Here is a 20093-nt window from a genome sequence, read left to right as displayed (position 1 = left end):
CACCTTCTATTGTTTAAAGCTCTCCCTGACCAGGGATAAGAGCTATGAGGCACACCCCTCATCTCCATTTCATCTGCTTCACCCTAACTTTCAATGTTAGGGTTAAGAGCACAAAATACCCCATTCCAGTTGGTTGTAAAGCCTAACCTTGCTTGAGCCTCATTGCTTGTGTATAGTGTGTGCTAATTGGCTGGTTTGTCTGATTGCTTGATTCATCTGTGCATAGTTGCTTGTGTGTGCCTCTGTGCATTTATCATCATTAATTATACATTATTGCATGATCATTGTTCATATCTTTGTGACACCTTTGTTTGTCCATTGAGGAGTCAATTGTAAGTCCATTTATTGGCAGTTGCTTCCTATGATCTGGAAGGAGTTAGGACTAAGACCATTTATTGGCATCCTATTTCCTTGGAGTCGAGTGTAATACCATTTATTGGCAACTTGTTTCCTCTTGCTTATTGCATTTGCTGCTTGTTGTATGTGAGGAGTCAATTGTAAGTCCATTTATTGGCATTTGTTTCCTATGATCATTCTTGTGAGACTAGTATGAGTCCATTGATTGGCATCTGGTATCATTGTTTCTTTTGTTTTAGGAGACTAGTGTAAGTCCATTGATTGGCATCTGATATCCTTGTTTGTTTTAGGAGATTGGAATAAGTCCATTGATTAGCATCTGGTATCCATTTGCTTTGTTTATCTGTTATTGCTCATTGCCCATTCCAAAGGAATCACTTGGATCATCTACATATGATTTCAAGAGGTGAACATCTAAGAAGTTTTACACTCCCTCACCCTCCCACCTTTTGTTTCTTTAAACCTCCATCTTTGCATGTTAACTCAAACCAGAAAACTTTGTGCAAACATTTTGACATGATTTCAAATCAGAAACCTAGGCCTTAAGCCTTTGATTTTCAACCTCATTTTCATAATACTTCTTCTTGAATTGAATTCTAATCATACTTTGACCATCTTTTGTGAATAAATCCTAATTGGTTAATTTCACTCATTCAATTGTTTTGTGGCTTTGTCCATTCTTGATAAGTTTTCATACATTAGCCATAGATCTCAATTATCTTAGTGGTTGATGTTAATCTCACCTTTTGTCCTTAGTGATTGAATTGTAAGACTTCCTTGCTTATTATAGGGTTAACCCCTCACTAGCAAGTTGAAGCTTTTCTCACATGGTGGACTTGTTGTTTGTATAAGGTTGAGTTTTTTCCCTTGGATAATGAAAGACCTTAGGGCTTTTGTTTAAAATGAACCCACTCATATTTTGGAAATCTTTTAGCCGAACTACGGCGTTTTGATCCTTACCTTCCATGGAAAGGTCATAGGCAACGGGTTCATCCGTTCAAACACAAAAATAATAACTTGTATATTCTTTTCTCATCCCTTCAATCCATGTTTGCACAATAAATATTTCATAAACAAATAATATTTCGTTCAACAAGTGTGAAAAGGGCTCCCTAGGAGTACCTAGGACGTTTTGGGTGCCTAACACCTTCCCATTGGGTAATTTACCCCTTACCCTGATCTCTGATCTTTTCATTAGTTTTCTATGTGTAAAACTTCTTAGGCTTTTGTTCGCTTTTTAGCCATTCCTTTGGATAAATAAAAGTGCGGTGGCGACTCGATTTCTTTGTATGCTTTGCTTTTGATTTAATCAATAAATCATAAAGTGACGAATACACCGCTACAGAGCCCCTGTAGGTCCCCATGCACTCAAGATGATTGGGTATGTGGAAAACCTTGAGAGATTGGGTTTTCCCCTCGAAAAGGAACTTGCGACTGATTTGATCTTGCAATCGTTGCCAGATAGTTTCAGTCAATTTGTCCTAAATTTCAATATGATTGATATGGACAAATCTCTTCCTGAACTGCTCGCCATGTTAAGAACTGCCGAGAAGAATCTGAAGTCAAAAGGGAAATCCATTCTGATGATCGGAAATGGAAAGAGACAGAACAAAAGGGCCACTAAGCAGGGTGATAAAGGGAAAGGCAAGGAAGTTGCCAAACCCAAACCCACGGTTGCTTCTTTAAAGCCTAGTGGAGGCATAGAAAAAGAAGGCACCTGCTTCCATTGCGGTAAGACTGGACACTGGAAGAGGAACTGTCCAAAGTACCTGGAAGATAGGAAGAATGGAGTAGAGACTTCAACTTCAGGTATTTTTGTTATTAATTTATCTACTTCTGCATCATGGGTATTAGATACTGGATGCGGTTCTCACATTTGTACAAATGTGCAGGGACTAAAAAGGAGTAGAGACTTGGCAAAAGGTGAAGTCAACCTACGAGTTGGCTATGGAGCAAAGGTTGTTGCTTTAGCCATAGGAACTTATGTATTGACTTTACCTAGTGGTTTAATAATTCAGTTAGAGAACTGTTATTATGTACCTGCAATTAGCAGGAATATTATTTCCGTTTCTTGTTTGGACAAGTTCGGTTTTTCATTCATAATAAAGAACAATTGTTGTTAAATTTATTTGAATGATATATTCTATGCTACTGCTCAAATGAACAATGGATTATATGTCCCGGATCTTGAAATGCCAGTTTATAACATTAATACTAAAAGGATGAAACCTAATGAGTTAAATCCAACTTACCTTTGGCATTGTCGATTAGGCCACATAAATGAGAAACACATTTCCAAACTCCATAAAGATGGACTGTTGGACTCTTTTGATTATGAATCATATGAGACATGCAGATCTTGTTTAATTGGAAAGATGACAAAGTCTCCATTCACAGGAAAAGGTGAAAGAGCTAATGATCTTTTGGCCCTCTTACATACTGATGTATGTGGACCACTGAACATACCAGCCAGAGAAGGTTTTCAGTACTTCATCACATTCACTGATGATTTCAGTAGATATGGCTATGTGTATCTAATGAAACATAAATCAGAGTCCTTTGAAAAGTTCAAGGAATTCAAGAATGAAGTACAAAACCAACTAGGTAAGAATATTAAAACTCTTCGATCAGATCGAGGTGGTGAGTATTTAAGCCTAGAGTTTGATGACCATCTGAAAGAGTGTGGGATCTTATCCCAACTTACTCCTCCCGGAACACCCCAAGGGAATGGTGTATCTGAGAGAAGAAATCGAACCCTGTAAGACATGGTCTGATCCATGATGAGTCACAGCAATCTTCCAAACTCCTTTTGAGCACATACACTATTGACATCAGCTTACACACTTAACCGTGTTCCATCCAAAAGGTTGAAAAGATACCATATGAGATATGGAGTGGTAAGAAACCACATATGTCTTACATGAAGATTTGGGGTTGCGAAGTTTATGTGAAACGACAAATTTCAACTAAGCTTGAGCCCAAATCTGACAAATGCTTATTTGTGGGGTATCCTAAAGAAACAAGAGGGTATTACCTCTACAATCCTTCAGAGGGCAAAGTGTTTGTCGCTCGAACTGGAGCTTTCCTGGAAATGGATTTTATTTCCAAAGGAATCAGTGGGAGGAAAGTAGAGCTTGAAGAAATTCAAGAATCACAAAGCATCGATACACCTATGGAGGAATTAGAGCAGGAAACACAAGTAGTTGTGTAAGAGTAACCTGCTCAAGTAGAACAAGACCAACGTAGGTCAGGCAGGATACGTCACCTACCTGAGATATATGGATATCTGATCAAGGTGATGTATTACTCATGGATTCATAAAAAACAAAGATGAGCCTTGTGTCTACAAGAAGGTTAGTGGGAGCATGATCGTTTTCTTGATGTTATATGTAGATGACATATTACTCATTGGAAACGATGTCCCTACCTTGCAACGAGTAAAGTCTTGGTTGGGGAAATGCTTTTCTATGAAGGACCTAGGTGAAGCATCCTATATATTAGGAATCAGAATCTATAGAGATAGATCACAAAACTGCTTGGCCTAAGTCAGAATACATACATAGACAAAGTGCTGAGACACTTTAATATGCATGATTCCAATGGTTATGTGTTTTTGCTTAAATGGTGGCGCTGTGAGCTTGAAAAGTTCAAAGCAAGATACAGTTGCTGATTCTACAACCGAGGCCGAGTATATTGCTGCCTCAAGTGCATCAAAGGAAGTTGTTTGGATCAGAAGTTCCTTAGTGAACTTGACATAGTTCCTAGCATAGTGGATCCCATTGCTCTCTATTATGATAACAATGGTGCTATCGCACAAGCTAGGGAACCTAGATCTCACCAACAATCCAAACACATACTTAGGTGCTATCATCTCATTCGAGAGATAATAGATAGAGGAGATGTGAAAATATGTAGAGTACCTACACTTGACAATATTGCTGACCCACTAACAAAGCCTCTTGCGCAGCAGAAGCATGATGGCCATACTAGATCAATGGGCATAAGGGGTATGCCTGATTGACTCTAGTGCTAGTGGGAGATTGTTGGTGTAAGCCCTAGAGGCCAATACTTTTGGTACTTGTATCGAATTATTTATTAATAATAAAAAGCATTTTCTTTATTATGGTTGATTAATAAAGTCTCTGGAATAGATAGTCCGTTTAATGTATTAAGTGTGACTTAATCATGAGAGCACATTAAACATAAGGACACTATTCTTAAAGTATCCATAGTCGAGCTTTAGTGTGAAGTGGGATAACATTAAAGCATTAAGACTATTATGTTTGTAGACTGATGATCACATCTCATGGATCATGGATAAAGAGTTATCAAGTCTTAAACATAGGTATGAATATTAGGAGTAATATTTATATCGGATTGACCCGCTATGAGAATACTATATAGAAAGTTATGCAAAGTGTCATAAGTTATTCTCATGGTGATAATAGTGTATACCACTCTTCAACCTGAAACCACTATGGATCCTAGATGTAGAGTCGAGTGCTTTATTGCTGATCCAACGTTGTCCGTAACTGGATAACCATAAAGACAGTTGATGGGTACTCCACAAAGCATGCTGAGGGACATGAGTGTCCTAGATGGAATTTTCCCATCCTGCGTAACAAGATAAATGTCTATGGGCCCAATATTGAACTGGACAAGGGTGACACGGTCTATACCTTGTGTTCAATATAGACATAAGGGAAAAGGGGTAATTATACACATAATTATTATCACAGAAGGTTTTGTCAGATCACATGACATTTTCGTGACTTGGTAGCAGTGATGTGTTGCTAGATACCACTCACTGTTTATTATGTTAAATGCGTGATTTAATATAATTGCCAACGTCGCGAAAACCTACAGGGTCACACACAAAGGACGGATTGATGAGAAATAGAGTAACTAAGGAACACCGTAAGGTACGGTGCACTTAAGTGGGAGACGAAATATGGTAAGGTACCAAATACTTAAGTGATTTTGGCATATTATGAGATATGGGCCAAAATACACTTAAGTGGGGTTTTTTGCTTGAAGCCCACACAAGTGGTTCTATAAATAGAACCCCTTGGGTAGAAGCATTGTCACTCCACTCAGACTGAAATTCAAGTAGAGACTTGGAATTTGGTTTCCCTCTCTCTCTCTCTCACTCAAAGCCTTCATTCATAACAGCTAGCACTGCGATTGAAGGAATCCATTTGTGTGGACTGAGTAGAGACGTTGTCATCGTTCAACGTTCGTGATCGCCCCGTCGATTTGTATCCAAGGTTTTGATCGTTACAAGAGATCTGCACCAAAGGTTTGAATCGCCACAAGAGGTAACGATTCTATCATTGATCATGCCCATTCGTAAGGATCACTAAATGGAGAAATGTTTAAATTCCGCTACGCCTTGGATGACAATTCTCCTTCACTATGCGAATTGAAGATCGAGAAGTGAAGAAGCTTCGGGGGAAGGAGATTGCTTTGGTGAAACTGATATGGGGCGGAGCCACCCATGGCAATATTACTTGGGAACTCGAGGATAAGATGAAGGAATCGTATCCGGAGTTGTTCGTTTGAGGTATTTTCGAGGCCGAAAATCTTTTAAGTGGGGGAAAGTTGTAACAACCCAATTTTAGTAATTATTTCTTATATTATTATTATTATATTTTATTTTATTTATTTGGAGTGTTAATTAATTAATTGGTTGTTAGGTGGTATAATAATTGATTATATTAATTAAATTGGTGTGTTAATTAATTGTTTAGTTGATATGAGATATAATGAATAATGGAATTAATTAACTTGGTGTGTATATTGAGTTGGTTTGATTTATTTGAATTAAATAGAGATATTTAAATATTAGTTCTTATTGGGCCTATTAATTAAATTAGAGATATCACTCTTTAAGCCCAAATATAACACTAGTATATAAGAGGTGAGGAGAGTGAGAATTATGATTCATTTGATCATTGAAGTCAATAGAGAAAGAGAAGAGGAAAAGTAAAGAGAGGAGCTAGGGTTTCCAGAAAATTGAAGAGGTAAGGGGGGAATCCTTATTTTTATGGGTTAGTATGATCGGGTCAATGGGTAGATGTATGTTTAGGTTAAAATCCCTAATTTTGCATGGTTTTGGAATTGTTAGGTCTTGATGAATATTCTCGATTTGTGGTGATTTGATTGTGTTAAAACTGGAAATTAATGTTATATACTTAGAGTATTGTATGAGTTATAATTTTCTGAACGTGTAGCTTTTTACGGAATCGAAATCGGAGGTCCGAAAGTCCTCCAACGATGAAAAACGCAGAAAATTCTGCATTCAGTTTTATGTTAACCGGTTACCCATCGAGCGTTAACCGGTTACTTGCTAAAATTTATGCATTCTGTTTTACGTTAACCGGTTACTCACCGAGCGTTAACCGGTTACTTGCTCTATTTAGTGTTAACCGGTTACCCACCGAGCATTAATCGGTTACCACTGTTGAAATCTGCCAGGAAGTGCATTCTGTTTTGCGTTAACCGATTAACCATATGCGTTAACCGGTTAACACTGTTTGAAAAGTGAAAATTTGATATTTTAAATGTTGTATTCGTTTTGGAATGAAGTCTATGTGTGCGCATTTTATAATTAGTTTATATTGTGAATGATATATTGTTATGGATGTGTATATGTATCATTGATGGATAATTCATCGAGTTGAATTATGGTGATATGTGGAATGTTAAGATGGTAGAGATGATCTTAATTGCATATGTGTTGGTATTTGTACATTCATTCATGGCATGGTCGGCTTCATGGTGGAAGCGGTGAAACTGTGGGTTCACATGGTAGCACACGTTGATCCTTAATTGGAAATAGGCGTGGTAGATGTAGCACACGTTGATCCTTAATTGGAAATAAGCGTGGTAGATGTAACACACGTTGATCCTCAATTGGAAATGGGCATGGTAGATGTAGCACACGTTGATCCTTAATTGGAAATAGGCGTGGTAGATGTAGCACAGTTGATCCTTAATTGGAAATAGGCGTGGTAGTGGCTTTGATCTTGTCTGGATCGGAAGCGTGGCTTGGATTCTAGATATTGAATCGGAAAGCGGTGAAACATTGGGTTCACATTGAGGTACCACATGCATAGAGTCATATGTCTTGCATTGAGTCACATTAGAGTCATGTGATAATTGAATGTTTGCATTGATGTGATTGTGAGGTGTGTATGAGATTTAGTAATTGAATTTGGTGATGTTTGGATACATAATTTGGCAAAATATGTGATTATGTGATAGTTGTAGTTGTGTGTATATTTATGAATATAATATTGGATTTGAATATTATACTTCTTGAGTTTTGATGGATGTTTGAAACATGTGAAATAAATGTTGATGAATATTATTTACATGGTTATACGAAGTGTGATGAATCCCTTTAATTGTTGATTTAATCATTGTGCCTTATTATACTTTTTCATAATGATTTGAATTCTCACCCTTTCTGTTTGAATGTTACCTTTACATGGGTATCGTGCAGATACTCAGGAGTAGTACCGCTGAAGTAAGTGGACTGTAGCTCGCTCGAGATTAGCCGAAGAGTTTTCGTATTTTAGTTTGAAGACTAGGTAATGAGTCAATGCTCTGGTCATGTAACACTGGGTAGATTAGTAGTATTGAACTCGTATCCTATTTGGATAAGTATTATGTTATTACTTGTGAACATGCTTATTTGCAATTGTCGTTGAGAGGCCGTATGGTTTTAGTTTATTTTGAAGAGGTTATTGAGAGATGATCATGGTATGGGACATGGATCATTTTATGAAATGCATGAGTATTCATTATTCTCCGCTGCGAACGCATATTCTGGAATATTCATGATAATTAAAATGTGTTATTTGAAATGACTAGGTCTATTGTATATTGATGATGAATGATGTTGGTTTTTGAAAGCTTCTAGTTTTTGAAAACGTCGATGTGACGCCCTTTTGTTTATATGCGTGCTTATTTATTCTGATTATATGTTAAGTATTTTGGGGTAGAAAAAGGGGTGTTATAAGTTTGATTTGGAAAACATTTGATGTTGAATTAAGTGTGCTTTTTGTCTTTTGAAAAGTATTTTTTATCGTTTGATTTTATCTTTTTAGTTAGCATGCATTGAAAGAAAATAAAGGAAAGATAAACCTAAGCTATTACACTTTCATGGGATAGGGGGGCATATGACCCACAATAGTACGAAACAATATAAGGGAATGGAATAGAAACCATACAAGTTACAACCCAAGTATCATGCCTAAAACAATCAAGTGGCATGGTGTCCTCAAACAATACAAGGAAAATGACAGTACAAACCAAAAGTAATAATGGAATATAACTTGGATTGAACTTGAAGTCATGTAGTTCAAGTAAACACACAAGGCAAATGAAGTTAGTATGGATTAAAGCAAATGGGAAACAATGCATCAAAGTAAACATATTCATAGCATTTATCAACTCAAATGAGGATGGATTAATATGGACAAATATCAAAGATGAATCACATGATCATGGTGAAAGAAGTGACATACACAAGGCATACATCAATCAAATTGAAATGAAAATTTCAATTTACAAGATAACCATAAACCAATGGATAATTAAATGGAATTAACCTAAGGTTCAAGAAATCATATAAACATGGAATACAAGAATAAAATTAGCAAAAGGAAATCAACATGCATTATGAATTCATACCACATTTTACCCTAATCTAAACATGAACATGCTAATCACTAGGAAATTAACATGGCAATTACATCAATCAAGTAGAAATGGACCACAATCAACAATTGAAAGTTTATTCATACAAAGTGATAACATGATTAATACTACATCAAAATGAATAAAAAACTCACCAAAATTTATAATGGAAAATAATACAAACAATGTCAAATTAAAAAAGTTTTTATGGTAAAAAAAAGTCAAGATATGGTAAAAAAATAAATGTGAAAATATGGTATAAATATAGCAAGAATCATGGCAAAAATCACTAAAACTGGGGGGAGGGGTCAGAATTCAACATAGGGTGCAAATCAGTGAAGGGAACATGGTTCCAAACAGGGAGTCCCATGCATTCTACACATGCAACCAGGGGGAGATGTTAATAAGAACATGGTGAAGTTCAGCAAAAACACAAAGCCCATACCCAGAGAGGCCCAAAACGAAATAAGCATATGCAATGTGAATGGAAATGGCTGAGTTGGAAGTGATTCAGCAGCCACATGGAATTAATGAGTCAAAGCTTAAAAAACACGTGATTCATGTGTTTATATGAACTCAGAGAAAAACATTTTGAACGTGTCTCCCTTTTCTTAAGCTTGTTCCCCCTCCTCCGTGTTGGAGACCGTCTCCGATGGCAGAGGCACCTCCATAACCTCAATCAAACACATCACCTAAACCATTTTACACCCTGAATCCAGAAATCACCATATCTATGTCTAATTCTTCTTCATACGCTCTAATCAAAACAAAGGATGGAAGAACCCTAGGTCTTCAAACTGAAATTAAACCATGCCTAATCAGAGTCAAAGCCCTAGAGATTAGGGATTTGACTCCCCTAGCCTTGAGCTACACGTTAGTAACCTCTACATTGCGAAACGATGAAGAGAAGAAGCGGAGACTCACTGGAACAGCGCCGACGTTAGGTATGAGATCCTCTTCTCTTGAATTCTTTCTTCCTCCTCCGACTTTTTCTCAATGAGTCTGTGAATTTCTGGTTATGAACGTGAGGGGGAGAATCGTAAGCTTTGAGAATTCTTGATTTTAGTGTAACTTCTCTAGAGGAATCACGAGAGTGATGAGAATCATAATTGGTTCTATGAATTTCTGGAGAGTGAAAATGTGAGCTGAGAATTTCTACAGGAATGAAATCATGGCTTCAAAAACTCCAAGTTGCAGTGAGATTTAGGAGTTTATATAGGATGTGTATTTTGTTATATCAGTTAGGTGTGTTAGTTTCAATTGGTGTAGTTATGTTAGGCGTTTGATAACTATTAACTAACTGTTAGAAATCAGTTAGATCGTTAGTTATGAGGAGCGAATCTGTTAGTGTGAATGTGAGTGGTTAACTGAAGAGTGAAGTGAATTGTTAGATGTTCTGTTAGAAAAATAGAAGGGTGAGGTTAGTGTTAGTTGGAAGTTTTTAATTTTCATTTTGTAAGTTACAGTTAAATCGTGAGTTGGCTCTGTTAGAAAACAAAAGGGTGAAGTTAGTTGAAATTAGGTTGAAAAGTGAAAAACTTGAGGGTTATGTTTAACTGATGTTTGGAGAATCATTGCTCTGTTATGAATTTTCACATTGAAGTTGTTATAGCTCTGTTATGTGATGTTTGGCAAGCAATGAGTTTTGGAATTTTGTTGCAGGTGGATTATGTTGATTGTTACTTGATCAAAGGCCATGCGGAATATGAATACTATGCTTGGAATGGCTCTGTGATTGTGTATGGAATTCAAATTGTGTATTGAAATGGTTGTAATTTTGTTGTAATTTTGAAGTTGATATTGTTTGAAGTTGGAATGTACGATTATGTATGGTTATGGAATTTTGAATATATGGCTTATGTATGCAATTTGAATTAATGCTTGAATGTTGTTTGAAATTGGATTGAAGGTGTGATTTGGAATCAATGGTTGAATGCATATGACTGGAAATCATTTGTGGGATTTTGAATGCTGTAATAAATCAAGGTTTATGTATGGGGAATGTATTATTGCTTGAGGTTTCTTGTAGGTTCAAGTAGTGGTCTACTACAAGGTCTATTTGGTGGTCTGACCTTGTCATGGACATGGTCATGGACCAAGTTACTTGGTAATGAAGAAATCCAAGGAAAATATGAAATTTGGTGATGAATCAAGGCAAGATGGATGGAAATAGGTCTGAGGGGGTCAAGGGAGGGTTAATTGACTTTGGTCAACTGGTTGACCAAAAAGTCAATTGTTGACCAAAAGTCAACTATAACAAATTTTGGCCAAATTTGTGATTTTTGCATGTACATGGACATTCTTGTAATAAAATGAGCAAATTGTGAATGGAAATGATATTTGTATTGGATTTGTATGGATTGAAATGATATTGTATAAAAATGACCGTGGACTTGATTGAATGGTAATGAATTAACAAGACTAACATTGAATGGACTAAAGAGTAATGTAGAAATCCAATGAACAAAGCATAAGAACCAAGACCTAGCCAGCTTAAGTGAGCCATTAATGAATAAAATGATTGAAACAAATTTGAATTGACCAAAGATCGATAGGAAAATCCTCAAGATATTGAAAGTGTAGTGGACTCGGATGACCAAATGCCAATAACTAATGAAACCTATGCAATCAAGGATTGATGTGGATTGCCACTTTAATAAAGGATCAATGGCCATATGGATAAGCATGAATGGACCAAACAAGAATAGAAATGACCCAATGAAATGATCATGATTGGGCCAAATGGAACTTGGGATACCATGAGAATGGGTTTAGGGAAAAAAGATATCATCAAGAAATAGATGAACATGTAATGACTTGAAATGGATCCAATCGAACAAATGAATCCTCAAGATGAACCAAAAACAAATGGCTTTGAATAGAGCTTGAACAAGCCAATGAATCATGCACAAATGAATGGTGGTGAACCAAATGAAATTAGGGTTAGGTGTATCCACAAGGAAGGATAGCCATCATTAGGGTTTTGCTTCACCAAGAAGTCACAATGAATCCTCAAAACCAAGCACATACACAAAGATCAAAGTCACAAATGAGAAGTTTTCCGTTAGGGAATAAATTATGTAAGATGTTTGAAGATAGTTTTCTAAGTGGAACCTGGGCTTTGGGGTGATAGAATACTTCATTGGGGAATAAATAATTGGCCAGACAGGGACTTGGCTTTGAGATAAAGGATTTTCCAAATATGAACTTGGCTTTGAGGTAAAGGATTTTCCAGACAAGAACTGGGCTTTGAAATAAAGGATTTTCCAGACATGTACTGGACTTTGAGAAGATTTTCCAACCAGGAACTGGACTTCAACACGTTCTGTCAAATATGGACTTTTCAGTAGGCATGAAAGCCTCATTATGTCCCACGGGCACAACGTCAGGGATGAAATTATCGAAACATGGCTTACCACTCCAGGACTTGCCAAACTCACGTCAGGTGTTTTAAAACAGTCGAGAAGGAAGTCAGTTATACATCGGGTCTCTTATTTTGTATTCGAAATGCAAAGCTTTGATACATGTATTCTTATCGGGGAAAAGGCAATGAGAACTTACGAACGGTAAGTAACAAAGGAGATATTTTTGGGTAACTATATTGAGGATTCCAGACAGAAGTCTTATAAAGATTCAACCGAACTTGATTTTTTTAAGGGTGCAAACAAGGATTGGGATTTGAAGGGTAACAAAAATTGGGTTCTTAGAAGAATGGCTAAAGAAAGTATCTAAATTATAATGGGGATAAATGGTGTGGGATGGGGGAAAAAAAGTTTGGGCTTCTCGGAGAAGAACAACCAAATTTAACAAGATTTGGGATGGCTAGAGAATAAGGGCCAAATTCAATAAGATTTAAGCTTTAAGGATAAGATGGGCTCAACACAAGATCTTAGGGGATATACAGGCCAAATGCAACCGGATTTGTGCTTTGCTGGGAAGAATAGGCTAAACACAAAGGCTTAGGCTCAACTAGGGAGGAAGGGCTAAACATAAACTTTAGGCTCTACAGGGGAAGAAGGGCCAAACACTGAAAGTTTAGGCTTTTAATGATGGGGGTACAGGGCCAAATGCAACGAGATTTGGGTTCTGATAGATATGAGGGGCTACGTGCGCAACTTAGGACTTTTGGGTAGAAGGGCTAAATCGGGAAGTTTAGACTTTATGGATTGTTAAAAACAAAAGTTGGGATTCTCTGTGGGAAGGGGGACAAATCTGACATTTGGGCTTGCTGGGTAAGAAAGGCCAAATCTAACATTTAGGATTGAAAGGTATATACTATTAAACAAATGGTTTAGACCCTCTAGAGAGTTGGCCAAACAAAAATCTTAGGCTTATGGGATAAAGGAGTAAAACAACAGTTTAAACCTGTTGGGGAAATGGCCAAACAAAAAACTTGGGCTTGGAGAGTGTGGCTAAACAACGGTTTAGGCTTAATGAGAAAGTCAGGGGCTAAACAACAAGGTTTAGGCTGGGGAGAGAATGACGGGGGCTAAAAACAGTTTATACCTGCTTGGGGAATTTGGGGCTAAACAATCGGGTTTAGGCTTTGGGGAATACAATAGGGGCTAAACACAGTTTATACTTGATGGGGGAGTCTGAGGCTAAACAATCAAGGTTTAAGCTTTGGGGAATATAACAGGGGATAAACATAATTTAGGCTTACTGTGGAAGATGGCCATACATAAATCTTGGGATTTATGGGCAGTATCACGGATAAATAATGGTTTAGGCTTTAACAAGATAAGGACCAAACAGAAATTGGTCTTGCAAGGATATATGGGGCTGAACAAACCAGGTTCAGGCTTGGGAAGTGCGGCTAAACAACAGTTTAGGATTACTGTGGGGATAAAAAGGGGATAAATAATAAGGTTTAGGCTTGGGAGGACATAGCTAAACAAACAGTTTATGCTTGGACGGAGAAAGGCTAAATAACAAGGTTTAGGCTTAGGGAAAGCAAACAGTTGAAACTTACTGGGGAAGACAAGATTCTAAACACAAGGTTTAGATGGCTTGGGAGGACATAGCTAAACAAACAATTTATGCTTGGACGGAGAGAGGCTAAATAACAAGGTTTAGGCTTAGGGAAAACAAACAGTTGAAACTTACTGGGGAAGACAAGATTCTAATCACAAGGTTTAGATTTAAGCAAAGGTAGCGGCCAAACAAAATATGGGCTTAAAAATACTACAGGAAGGTCTGACAGAGATTAAGTTCAACATGGCAGGGGCTAAACAAAAGTTTAGGATTAAATAGGATAATGGCCAAACGAAATTTGGGCTTAGAGAGAGATACGGTTAAATAACGATTTAGGCTTGTAGGGTAAAAATGCTAAACATAAGTTTCAGGCTTGCAGAGAGAGGCTAAACAGGGTTTAGCCTTAAAAAAGTTTGTAGAAAGCGTTTTACAGGGATGCCAGGTACATGTGGGATTTATAAGGAGCATGCCAGACAAGAACTGGGCTTTGGAGAGGTCCTCCAATCGAACTGGCTTTGAAAAAGGCTTGTCAGACAGGAACTAGGCTTTGAAGAAAGTTTCACAGATAGGGTATGGACTTTAGAGATGTTTTTTCCAGACAGGAACTGGACTTTAGAGAGGTTTGCCAAACAAGAACTTCACTTTTAGAGAGGAGTTTGTCAGATAGGGTCTGGGCTTTGGCATGCTATGTCAACTAGGCATTTTATTGTAGGCGTGAAAACCTCAGGGTGTCCCATATGCACAATGGCGAGGATGAAGTTTTTGAAACATGGCTCTCTAAGTTCATCTGCAACATGATCATTGTGAAGTTGTTATTTTGAACCTGTGACTTGTGGAATTCATCTGTTACATGGGTTACTTTAAACAAGATCATGGAATAGATAAGCTTGGATGTGGCCATCTTTATTTGATGCCTTGCTCTTTAAGATAATATAATTGTGCATTTGTGTGTTGCTTGATTCTAAAAGTCCAAGGGAATTTTGGGTTTCTATTGACATTCTTATCTATTGGATTGCTACCCATTTGGTCAAAGCTTTTCAACTCTAAACTTTTAATTTTGTGCATAGGATAGTCTCTTCATCTTCTCCCCATTTCTTTACTTTCAAAATCTCTCCCTCCATTTTTTTAAAAATCTTCTTTGTGTGAACTACTTTTGTTCTAAACTTTGATCACTTTGCAAAAAAAGATAGAAACTTTGGTCTTATGCCATTGCATTTTCAAACTTCTTTTCTCAATTCAAGCTTGTAAATAAATTAACTATACTTGACCTAAACTTTCAAAAATCCAAAAAGAACTAACTTATTCAAACCATTTTTTAGGCCTTCGTGCCTTTCAAACTTAAATTTTGTTAAAAGCAATGCATTCACTTTGAAATTTGTATCACAAACTACAAGGTTTTGAGCCCTCATTTTTATGTTGGTACGTAGGCACAAGACTGTAAGACCCTAATTTTGACCCTAAGATCCCTCATGGCATCATATCATTGCTCATTGTATTGCCTCAAGGATCATAGCATGTTTGACTCCTTAACCCTAGGGTTGGGACTTGTGTGGGTGGTTTGAGACCACCAAGCATGCTTGTATTGTATATTATTGCTTTTCTTGTTTTGGTTACTAACCAAAAGCACAAAAATATGTCACTAACTCTTTTTGTTTTGAAGCTCAAGTGATCATGTGCTCCCTTGCTCCTAGGAGGATCTTAAGCTCAATGAAATGGCTAGATTAAGATGAGAACAAGCATGAAAATGGTCCATAAAATTCCTATTCATAATATATGTATCCCAATTATCTCAATTTTCCAATTTGATCAAGATAACCCAAAGGGCTTGAGGATTTGTTTCCCAAGGAAACCCTAATTCAACTGTGCTTTGACTGTGCCTTGCTCATGAAGCAACCTCAACCCATGATCAAATTTAATCAAGGGAAGTTCTTTAATTCACTATTTTATGCATATATTATCCTATTTGAGGCTACTCAATCATTCATTCATCAAGATTGGAAGTTTGGCCTTGAAAAGTTGACCAGTCAAGTCATCTGACTAAACTAAGATCCACTGAGATGTAACTTTTGATGTGTTTGTCAAATGATTATGACCCCAAGATAAAATTGTTCTTAAGAACCATATGAACAACTTTCATATTCATCAAAAATCCATTTGAAATTTGGAAGGTCATCATTCATTTCAAAACATTATAGGTCATTTTGACTGAAACCCTAATTTTGGGTCAACTTCCCAAGGACCTAACTTCCTTAATTCTTATGATTTTGAGGTGATACCAAATGCATTTGAAATATTAATATGTATAATTCAAATGTTATTTTGGACAAAATTTCATAATCCTAAAATAAATACATGTGATAATGCAAAACATTATAGGTCGCTTTGAACCTAAGTCATTGAGTTTGAAAAATACCCAACTTCAAGCGCCCATAAATTTCTCATGAAAAATCTAAATGATGACAAATTTAAGTCTAAATTTATTATCTTGAAAAGATATATAACCTTTATGTTGGAGGTTTTTCCATTTGAAGCTTACATCACTGAAATAGAAGGGCTTGAAGATGCTTGCTTTTGGTGAAAATTTTCAAAGGTGACTTAGACATGTTTTGTACCCAAACTTTCACAACCAGTTTTCACTAATTTCCAAATTCCAAATGAATTTTTGCCCAACATGACTTTTGTTCCTTATTTAAAGGGCTTTCTAACCATTTCTCACATTATTTTTTTGGACTTTCCATGTGTAAGTTTCGAAGAGCTCTTTCTACATGATCATTTTGATATTTTATGGTGAAAACTTGAAATGCGAGTTATTTCAGTCCAATGCACACGACCAAATGGTGTTCTCATGATCTCAGCAAACTTTAGCATCCACCTTTGGGCTTTGCACGCGCCTGTACAGGCCCATGCACCTAAATTCAAATGGCCATGCACATGCAAGAAGCGTGGGAAGCAACCCTCTCCAGCTATAAATAGAAGCTCAATTCCATTCAATTGGCAACCATGTGGAGATCTGAATTGCTGCTGAATTGAAATCCAAACCCTCACTAAAGGAATCTTCAGTTTTCCATTTCTCTTTCAAGCTTGAATTTCAACATCATTAGTTGATCTTCAAAGCTCAACTCCTTAACCTAGCATCACCATCACACTTCCAGGGCAAAAGTTGATCAAGAGCTTGGGGAATTCGTGATGTTTGAAGCTGCATTTCAGAGGTAGAACACCAAACTTTCTTGATCTGGATCTTGCAATATAATGTGAATTCCTTTGGTTTATGCTGTTTTCTGAAGTCCTCTCACATGAGGCAGGCCAGTGGTGGTCTTAATTTTGCAAATCGTGGCATTTCAGTTCATGCACCATGATCTTCAAGCTCATGTTTCTCTCTAAATAGGAACTGTGAGGATGATCCATGGTTACATGGGTGATGTACATCACCTCAGCTTCATTTTGATGCCTTCATTTTTCATTTTCATTGCAATTTAATTTCCTGCGCGTGGTGACCGGATCTTGTTGGATCGCCGGAGAAGATGGTGGTTTCCACCACCATCCCCACGTGGTAGCCTCCCAGCCTTTGGATCATGCTGAAACATTTTAATCTTGGTCATTGCATATGTTAACTTGTTTTAATACAATGTGATGCGCGCTTGACTGGAGAGCATCGTGTATCCAGTCAATTAATGAGATGATCTGATGGCGCTGCATTTTCATATTTTTCTTATTTTCTTTTAATTTCAGTTAATTCCTTTTATTTCCAAAAATTCATAAATATTTTATTTGAAGTCACAAAAATATGAGACCAATGCCAAAAAATTTCTTGAAAAATCTAGTTTCATATTTTGATTTTTAATTATTTTTGTGACTTAAATTAATATTTTTTGTGAATTATTTGGTTTTTAATTGTTTTAATTCACTTTAAAATACTTTTTGATATTTGAAAAATCCAAAAATATTTTCCTAACACCTATGGATGATGATAAGTCAATGAAAAATAATCTCATCAATTTCTTATTTAATTTGAGATTTATTTGAGATTTTAATTCATATTGTATTATTTTTCATTGTTTTTAATTGTTTTTAAATAGTTTCTGATTTCAAAAATTATTGAGAAAATTTGTCAAAATTTGTTTGACCATGTTAGACCTATGAGAATTTAATTGGACTTGTTGAAGTTGATTTGAATCAAATTTGAGATTTGACCATATTTTGTTCATTTTATTTTGCATTTTTTTAATTCTAAAATTACCAAAAAATATGTTTGACTTGTTGACTTGTAATCTTCATATCTCTTCTGTTTAACATTGGTTAAGGATGATTTGGTTCACTTTTGACCAATTGGATTTGATGCTTGAATTCTCTTTTCATCCATTTCATCTTCATCCCATTTCTTTTTATTTTGGCCAATGAGTTAATATCTTATGGTTGGTCTTGACAATTGAGAGGTTTAACCTTCTTTGATCCAAACCAAACTCAACTTGATCCAAGATCAAGTGAGTTGTTTTTTGTCCAAGATAGGTTGCTTCTTGGCCAAACAAAAAACCTAAAGTCCATACAAGTCCTTTCCCCTTTTGTTTTGGCATGGCAAGTTTTTAGAGTTTGGCTTACTAGTCATGATCTCTAACTTGTGTTTATTTGCCTATAGTTTTATTGACCGGCCTCAGATAGGTGTGACTACTACATTAGTCCACTTACGATTGCTTAACATAGCGCAACATTGTCTTATGACAAACTAACATAACCATACTAATTACTAACTTTAATTTGAGCATTTAATTTCTTGCCCTTTACTTTTAAAGCAATTTATTTCTTGCTCATTTATCCATATTGCTTTTCATTTTGCTCACTTGAGCACATATTTTATGTTTATGTCATTTTCCTTTTGCTCATTTGAGCTCATTATTGTATATAAATATATCGTTGCCTTGTGGTTGTTTTGTTTTTGTTTTGTGTGAACCTAATGCAAAAAGGAGAAATGACTTAGAATTAGGACATACCTATGCTTAAAGGAGTTCAAGAGCAACTAGGCCTCATGCCTTTAGAATGCTAAACTTGTTGAAGAGCATCTAGGCCTCATGCCTTTAGAATGCTAAATTTCAAAGTTGACTTCAAAGGACTTCCTTTCCAAAACTTATTCTTTGTCCATTCCTCTTATTGTGTGATGAACTTTTTGATGTTTGCTCTTGTGTGATAGGGATTCCATCTTGAGATAGTAAAGAGGATCATTGTCACGAATAGCCAGATTAAAAGAGACAAGCCAAATGGAGATCCTAGGAGGTTGAATCCAATTTTTTTGATTGCTTGATTGTGTAAGTTGTAAATGCGCCTAAGAGGGGGGGGGGGGTGAATTAGGTGGTTAAAAATTCTTCGAACTTGTTTCCGGTTTTTGGTTATTTTACGTTCAAGTGCGGAAAGATAAATTGCGGAAAGTAAAAAGACACCGGAAACTATAGTGGTTCCCTTCACAATCCGAAGGTACATCCACTCCCCTTTCGACTCGAAAGAGATTTCATTATAGTTAGAATTATGGTACAGCCTACTCACACCAATGGTGATGCTTACTATCTAACCTATAGGTAAACAAGTGTATGAAGAACAATCCTCTTCAACACAAACCCTTGTGTCCAACAATCCTGGATCACAAGTCAAAAAAGAAATAAGTCTTTTTGATGATTTTAACAAAGTGTAGTATTATCAATCTTCTCTTGATTGATCTTCTCCTTAGATAAATAATTCACTCAATGAATAATATACAAGTGTTCAAAAAATGGAATGAGATGAAAATTTGGTTATGAACCCTTTTATGAAATATTGAAGGAAATATGAAAGAGTGATTATCTTAAGTTTGTATGAAAATTCTTGGAGGTGAAAATTCATTTTGAAAATTCAAGAATTTATATTGCCAAAACACCTTTTCAAAGAGGTATAAATTTCTCATAAAAATGATGAAAAGGTACAAGTTTCTGAAAAATGTTTTTCACTGAAACGAACAGTGTTAACCGGTTAACCAAATGGGTTAACCGGTTAACACGTATAACGTTAACACATAATTTCAAAAAACTGGGCCG

General features: G+C 36.3%; 1 long non-coding RNA gene across 1 annotated transcript; it reads left to right on the top strand.

Moving 5' to 3' along the window:
- Positions 1-9461: 9461 nt before the first annotated feature.
- On the top strand, positions 9462-10949 carry LOC127075275 (uncharacterized). The gene is made up of 2 exons (XR_007786329.1): positions 9462-10007; positions 10726-10949. It is a non-coding gene; the product is annotated as an uncharacterized LOC127075275 (long non-coding RNA).
- The last annotated feature ends 9144 nt before the right edge of the window (positions 10950-20093 follow it).

The sequence above is a fragment of the Lathyrus oleraceus genome, chromosome 4, assembly GCF_024323335.1.
Source record: "Lathyrus oleraceus cultivar Zhongwan6 chromosome 4, CAAS_Psat_ZW6_1.0, whole genome shotgun sequence".
NCBI classification, from domain to species: Eukaryota; Viridiplantae; Streptophyta; class Magnoliopsida; order Fabales; family Fabaceae; genus Lathyrus; species Lathyrus oleraceus.
This window is presented reverse-complemented; position numbering and strand designations above follow the sequence as displayed.